The sequence below is a fragment of the Eschrichtius robustus genome, chromosome 13 (genome assembly GCF_028021215.1).
Source record: "Eschrichtius robustus isolate mEscRob2 chromosome 13, mEscRob2.pri, whole genome shotgun sequence".
In the NCBI taxonomy this organism is placed as follows: Eukaryota; Metazoa; Chordata; class Mammalia; order Artiodactyla; family Eschrichtiidae; genus Eschrichtius; species Eschrichtius robustus.
The window spans coordinates 78,177,671-78,185,613 of NC_090836.1; the positions used below are offsets into that span (position 1 = coordinate 78,177,671).

The 7,943-nt window shown below is 41.4% G+C and overlaps 1 pseudogene; it reads left to right on the forward strand.

The window, feature by feature from the left end:
• Window positions 1-7,359: 7,359 nt before the first annotated feature.
• On the forward strand, window positions 7,360-7,516 carry LOC137775665 (large ribosomal subunit protein eL39-like; annotated as a pseudogene).
• The last annotated feature ends 427 nt before the right edge of the window (window positions 7,517-7,943 follow it).

Consider the following 7,943-nt stretch of genomic DNA (forward strand, 5'->3'; position numbering starts at 1 on the left):
GGAAGGAGAGTGATATTACAGCCACCTGTCTGGACTGACTACCAAAGGAACAGCGGAGACAATGGGCATCAAGTAGAGGCCAGCAGGAAGAGGTGATAGCCAAGACCACATTCCCCAACCCAAGTGCTCTGGGTTTACACGAGACGTGTAAGTCACATGTGTTTAGACATAACCCCAGAAAAGAGACAGGAGAAGTACGCTGCTTTACCTGAGCTTAGGTATCCAACAAGGCAGAATGAGGGTTCAAAATATAAGTTAAATTGGTCAATATAAAAAAACTCTGTGAGCTGAAATGCATACCGACTGCACTAAGATCAAGGTATGTCCAAGGTCCCATGATTCCAAAGAGAAGACGCTGGAGAAATCAGAATAGGGCAGCTTGGCTTTAGCACTGAGGATGGAAAGGACTTCCACCTGGGATCCGGAGTGCCCTGCACAGAGGGAAAATCTGTGCAGAGGAACAAAGCTAGAAATGGTGAATTGGGGGGATAGTCAGTGATTTGGCGTGGCTGATCTTAGGGGACAGGTTGGGGAGTTGTAGGAGGTCCAGCTGGGAAGGAAATCCTGGGTCCAACCATGAAGATTATTATTCACAAGCTCTAGTCCTTTAGAAGGAACATTCTGGCAGTCATGTGTAGAAGTGATTTGGAAGGGAGAGAGAGAGGCCTAAAATTAGAGGCCGCAAGTCCAAACTAGCTCAGACAGAAAATGAAAAGAGAAGTGGCTACAGGAGAAAGCACATAAGAATGAAGCTAAAGAAGACACCCCAGCACCTGGGAGGAATAAATAGAGAGGAAATAGATTTAAATGACATTTAGTTCACTAATAGGAATCCCAGTTGTGTATCAAATTTTGGCTTTGCTTCTCTTCTAGACTTTAGCAATCACAATCAGAGTGGGACACAATCACCTGAACTGATTAAGAGCGTGGTAGAGTCTGTTATGCTAGCTCTCACTAGCCAAGAACACATGGTACACTAAGAACACGTGGGAAAAACATGTATGCACATGGTCCTATCATGGATTTTTATAGACCTTTTATTTTTAGAAAACATTTTAGTGATAATAAAACTGTAATGGAACAACTCTGCACAACTATGATTAAAAGACTGTTCTGGAGTCATGCTGTCCTTGAATTTGATTACCAACTCTACCGCTTAGCAGCTGTGTGACACTGGGCAAGTTACTCAGTTTCTCTAAGCCTTAGTTTCTTCATCTGTAAAACAGGAAAGATAATGGAACCACCTCTTTAGGTTCTCATCAGAATTAAATCAGGATAATATATCTGAACAGTGCCTGGCATTTACTAAGTGCTACTGGCTGTTATTCTTTTGAGGATTGAGACAATCCACGTAAAACACTTAGTGTTCTGCCTGGCACAATGTGTGCAATCATTATATGCTGGCCATCACCATAATTATTAGCCGAAGTCACTCAATAAACCCTTCTCCTTGTCCAGACACCAAGAGGGCAGCGATGGTAGCAGCAGGGGAGTGGACTCTTGCTGCTACAGCAGCTGTGCTAATAAACACAGCTTCAGCTGCTATTGAGTTGTCCTCGCAGATAGAGCTGGACTTGATACTGCCCACCTCTGTTAAGGGAGGGGAATTACCTCCTACAAAAGCCTTTTGGAAACTCAGAGTGAGCAGCAGCCTTCTCCACGTTCCTTCCTTTTTCCTGTTGGAAGAACGGACGCAGGCATAGGGCAAGGCCGGGAATGCTTACCTGCTAACTGATTGGCTCTCAATATCCTGACACTGCACAGTCCTTACAGAGAAGTACTGTCGGTCTCCTCGTGGCCGCTGCAGTCAGGCAGCCATGGTTGCTTTCCTCTCCCTCCTATGGAGCTGAATGTTAGTCCTCCCAGGATGTGGCGATGACACCCTTTATCATGTCAAAGAATTTCCACAAGAAGGCACCTCAAAAATCCATACAACTTGCATTTTTAAATAGACTTTATTTTTAGAGCAATTTTAGGGTCGCAGCAAATTGAGTGCAAAGTACAGAGATTTCCCATAGACTCCCTGTCCTGACACAGACAGGCACAGCTTCCTCCACTATCATCTCCCACAAAGTGGTTCCAATCCACGAACCTACACTGACACATCATTATCGCTCAAAGCCCATAGATTACATTAGGGTTCACTCTTGGCCGCATATATTCTATGGGTTTGAACAAATGTATAACAACCGGTATCCATCATTCTAGTATCATACAGAATAGTTTCACTGCTCCCAAATTTTTGGTGCTCTGCCTATTCACCCCTCCCACTCCCCTCTGATCTTTTTATCATGTCCATGATTTTGCCTTTTCCAGAATGTCTTATAGTTGGAATCATACAGTATGTAGACTTTTTAGTTTGGCTTCTTTCACTTAGTAATATGCATTGAGATTCTCTCCATGTCTTTTTATGGCTTGATAGCTCATTTCTTTTTAGCACTGAATAATATTCCAATGTCTAGATGTACTACAGGTTATTTATCCATTCACCTACTGAAGGGCATCTTGGTTGTTTCCAAGTTTTGGTAATTATGAATAAAGCTTCTATAAACATTCATGTGCAGGTTTTTGTGTGGACAAGATTTTTCAGCTCATTTGGGTAGTTACCAAGGAGCACGATTGCTGGATCACACGGTAAGAGTACGTTTAGTTTTGTAGGAAACTGCCAAACTGTCTTCCAAAGTGGCTAAACCACTTTGCATTCCCACCAGCAATGAATGAGAGTTCTTGTTGCTTCACATCCTCACCAGCATTTGATGTTGTCAGTGTTCAAGATTTTGGTCGTTGTGATATGTAGGTAATGACATCTCACTTTTGTTTTGATTTTCAGTTCTCTAATGACATGTGATGTTGAGCATCATTTCATATGCTTACTTACCATCTGTATATCTTCCTTGCTGAGGCGTCTATCTGGGTTTTGCCCATTGTTTAATCAGGTTTCTTTTTTTTTTTAAATTTTCTTATTGCTGAGTTTTAAGGGTTCTTTGCATATGTGAAATAACAGTCCTTTATCAGATATGCCTTTTGCAAATATTTTCTCTCAGTCTGTGGCTTGTCTTCTCATCTCTTGATAAAACTTACGTTTTCACATTTATTGCAAATATCTTTCTTTGCAACAAGTCTATTGCTATTGCTTTTTCTGTAAGCCATGAAAAGAACACAAAAAATGACAGAAAAGGAGACCACAATGAAAGAAACAACACACATTGCAGACACACTCGACTCAGGAAGTACAGATTTGTAGCCATTGATCAAACATGTGTAGAATAGTTTGCTGGACCAGATCTTATTGGCTGAGAGCACATGATAACACTCAGAGTATGGAAACAATATGTGACCACAGTGTGCTGTAATAGATTATTATATATATTTTATTTTAGGAAAATACTTCAGAGACAAATATCATTCTGATGAGTCAACCATGTAAAACCACGATAAGGAGAATATTTTGGACGGGTGAGGAAGGAGTTTCTGGGACCCCACTTTCCTTCTGAAGTACTGCCCTTCCAACTTGAAACAAAGGCTGACTGGAATAAAGCAAATGGTCTTCATGGGATCCCGAAGACCTCCTGAAACCAGATAGAAATTTATCTTGATTTGGTTAAGGAAGCCAAGAGTGCATAAATCCCTGAATCTGTCATAGAAGAAGAAGGATATTCTGCGTCTGATATGGTCTTTGTGCACTGTGCTCAAGAGCATGGAAATTTCCAAGAGAATATTCCCAGAGGCAGGTCCTGGGTCACCTAAGTGCATTATGTCTGACACATGGAAATTGTAAATGAAGGTATTTAGGTGTTGCCCGAATCATGCAGAAAGCTTGGAGATACTTGTCTCTGTTATGCAATGCCAAGTGTCAGACACACACGTTCACAAATTTATATGGAAAATGCTGAGCTCTGATATTACACATAGGCAAAACGCTTATGGAGGTCTCTTGCTGTTGGAAATTTCAGCTGTTAGGAGGGTCTAGGGCTCAAGATGTCGCATGGGGGAGGGGCCGTTTCCTTCAGCCGTTCTCCCTCTAATCCAGCACTAAGGAAGGGCTGTGCAATCCTCAAAGTCTAGGAAATGAATCACAGGGGTCTTCTACCTTTAGGAGAGCCTATGCTCACATTATCATAATGTTACAAAGGCCAACACAAAAGGGTGTGCAGACTCTCCACTCACTTTCAAATATAGAAAGCTGTGTTAAATATGCTCTTGGGGAACTCCCTGGCCATCCAGTGGTTAGGGCTCCGTGCTCTCACTGCTGAGGGCCTGGGTTCGATTCCTGGTCAGGGAACTAAAATCCCACAAGTCACGTGGTGTGGCCAAAAAAGAAAAAAAAAAAAAATTCTCCTGGAGCTGGCCTGCAACAGAGTCTCCCAACTCCAAACTGGAAGTTGACCCAGCAGAGAATTCTGATACACACCCTTTCTTTGTCCCTTTCTTCCAATAGCTCGTCAAGTAGAGGAAACAGTAAATCAGAGTACAGAGCCATCTGGGATTGATCACACCAGCTTTTAAGAACCTTGCATCTTAGTCCTATACTCAAAAATGCATGCTGGCCTTTATGCCAAATATCAACAGTCATTATAAAGGCTAAATTCTCCGTTTTTACTTTCCCTTCAGCGGATTATATTTGTAATATCATAATATAATATGATTTTTGTAAGTTAAGACTTTAAGAAATACACATAGTCAGAGAGTATAAATTAAAATGTGACAAAGTTCATGGGTCTAACCTCTTGATTTTTTGAGAAAGAGAAACTAGATTCAGTAGAGATGAAGTGACTTTCCCCAGCAAGTTTGTGATAGAGACAGCTCTATCAAGGATCTCATTTAAGCACAAAGACATAGTATAATGGACTCTTCCTGCCTTTGCGCTCCAAAATCCACTCACCCATCTCTTGGTTTCCCAATTTTCCTTAGGGGAACACTACACCCCCCAAAAAAAACCCAGACACATAGGTACTTTTTCAGTCCATGCCATTCCAGTGGAGCAAGTGATACAAGCATAAAACAGTTAGCACACAGCATTTACTCTGATCACAATAATTGGTTCAGAAATCAGCAAAGCTGCAATCAGAACAAGAGACAAAATGAGATTTTTGCTGGTGATGCTGACACAAAGACCTTTACTCTTCCCATAGAGTTGAAGTACAAGGATGTAAGAACGGGAGACACTATAGCTCTCCTAGAGCCACAAAAGGCCAACCTATACAAGATTGAAACCAACACACAGAGGAGAACAGAAAAAGAATATGTTTTCCTAATCCCTTTATCAAGCCATGCCTGAAGCCGGCCTGAGCCCTTGAGTTTTCAGATACATTGAGCCAATAAATTCCTTTTCTAACCTAGAAGTCGTCTTTGAACTTTGCATTCTTCTGCCCAAAACACCCTTCCTCCAGATAACTACATAGTTAACCTTTCCTTCAGATCTTTACTTAAATGTCACCTTCTCAATGAAACATTTCTTGATGATCATATTTAAAATTGCAACCCTCCTCTTCAACATGTCTATTCTCCTTCCCGCCCACCACCCACGTAGCACTTAACAGCATCTCTTAAATCCACTCTGTGGATTTTATTTACTTCCTTCATTGTCTGTTTTTCCACTACAATGTTAGCTCAATGAAGGCACAGATCTTTGCTGTGTTCAATGCTTTATTCCCAGGCTCTGGAAGAACCCCTGGTACAGGATAGGCACTCAATAAAAATGGGTTGAATTAGTTAATTAATTTACCATATTTAACATATTGCCCATCAATGATTTTAATTTTAAGCATTTTGCTGATGGTCATGATGGGGATGGGAAATGACCACAATGGCAAACATGGACAAGTTACAAAAGTCTCAGAACCTGACAATGATTTCATTGTCTTTCTTTCTGATCTGTAGAATCTGACTCCCCACTGAGCAGGTTACCTGAAATCCCAAAGACCTCAGCTTTTTCTTCTAGAACACTGAAATTTGACTTCTCCCTCTTCTGGCCCTTATCTTTCAGGAGAGTCCTCTCTTTATCAAAGAAACAATTAAGAAACACACTAGGTGCTAACATCATCAAAATTGAGGAATTTGCATCTCTGACACCCACAGAGATCAGAATAATACATTTTCTGATTCTCAGAAGAAGATCTCTTAGGAATTTTCTCACAAGAACAAGAAAGATAAATGAGTACATTTTCTGTGATTAACGCCCCCCCCCCCCCACACTACATTTCCAATGGCTAAGATGAGAAAAAACCCAGAATGCAGCCCTGCAAGATGTCATGAATATCTACCTCCTTGGCAGCTGCAGGGTAGAGTATAACTTTTCCTGTCCCTTCCCGTGTTCTTTCCTCGGACTTCAAATTAACACCTAGGCCCCAGGAAATTCTCCAAACTCTCTGTGGCAATCTAAAACTGATTGTGTTACATCACTTTTTGATGGCTTTTTGAAATACACCATTTCTTAGTCCAAAATGAAATAGTTGGCAAAAGCAGGCTGAAGGACAAGTCATTTTGTTGTGAGTAGAATTAAGAGCAATAAACCTGCAACCTTGGTAAAACTCAAGCACCACCTTTCCTTTGTGAAAGCAGACTTAAATAGACAAAGACCAAATTTTTCCATGAGTGTTTAGGTCCTCAGCTAGGGTGCAGTTGACAAGATAAACACAGATTAGCTAATCATTATTTCCTGCCATTTCCTGATTATCATTATCCACTAGAATTTGTTAACAAGATTATCAAGTGAGGTATGCCAAGTAAGAATGTAAGAAGATATCATTAACCCACCAGCACCAGGGCATGGGTTTCTACTAGCAGGGATGGATTCCCACCGAACTTATCACATATTCCATCCCAGTCTCCTCATCAACATCCTCACACATCTGTGAGTTGACTGGCTAAGACTGAGGTATAAGCAGAGGACACTGGTTCAGACAGGCTTCTGACCCTACCTTCGACGTTATTAGAAGCATGATACATAATACTCGGAATATTTCAAATGGAGCCAACATTTCAACTTTTGCAAACCTTGATTACTCACTACCATGAACAAAGGCTTGTGCTAGCGCTCAGCCTTAAACACAAAATTGACCGTTCTTCTAGCTTCCTAAGGGGGCATGTGGTGTAGATCAGACAGATGACCACTTTCTAGAATTTAGTGTGTGCTCTTGTGTGGGGTATAAGGGGTGATTCAGTGGTAAGCAGAATGCGCCAGATCTCTTCACTCACAGAGTTTAAAGTAACGTGGGGGAGACAGTCCTTAATCAAATAATCTCATAAATATCAGGTACCTTTTAGTACCAGAGCTATGACAGCTTCATCTGACTAGTGTAAGAATGGGCTCTCTTCTCTTCTCCAGCATCCTATGTGTGGTTGAAGTTGCTCCTTGCCATGTCTTCTCACAAGGCTTTCAGGATTAAGCGATTGCTGGCTGAGAAACAAAAGCAGAATCGTCCCATTTCCCCAATGAATTCGAACGAAAACTGGTAATAAAATCAGGTACAATTCCAAGAGAAGAAACTGGAGAAGAACCAAGCTGGGTCTATAAGGAGCGTCGCATGTGAAGTGGCACACATTTATGCTATGTCAAGGTCACCTGCCTTTTACCTTATCACTCTGAGAACATCACTACTATATGAATAGTTGGATGTGTTTTCTTGCAAGATGATTTTTTCTCTTTCTCTTGGTGTTTCTTCTCCACTAGTGCTTTGGTTTAGTAATAAATCCAGGGATTGGCACCAAAAAAAAAAAAAAAAAAAAAAAAAGAATGGGAAACAGGGAAGGCTCCCTTGGAAGGGATCATGGAAGGCTTCCCCGTGAAGTGATTTTGAAGTGAGATCTGGAGAATGAGTGACAGTTAAACAACCAAGTGCAGCTGGCAGACAAACCGGGGAGGGCATGGCTGGCAAAGACTACAGTGGGAGAGGTCTTGGAGGGCAATTAACTGAAAAGAGCCTGTGTGGCTACAGCACAGA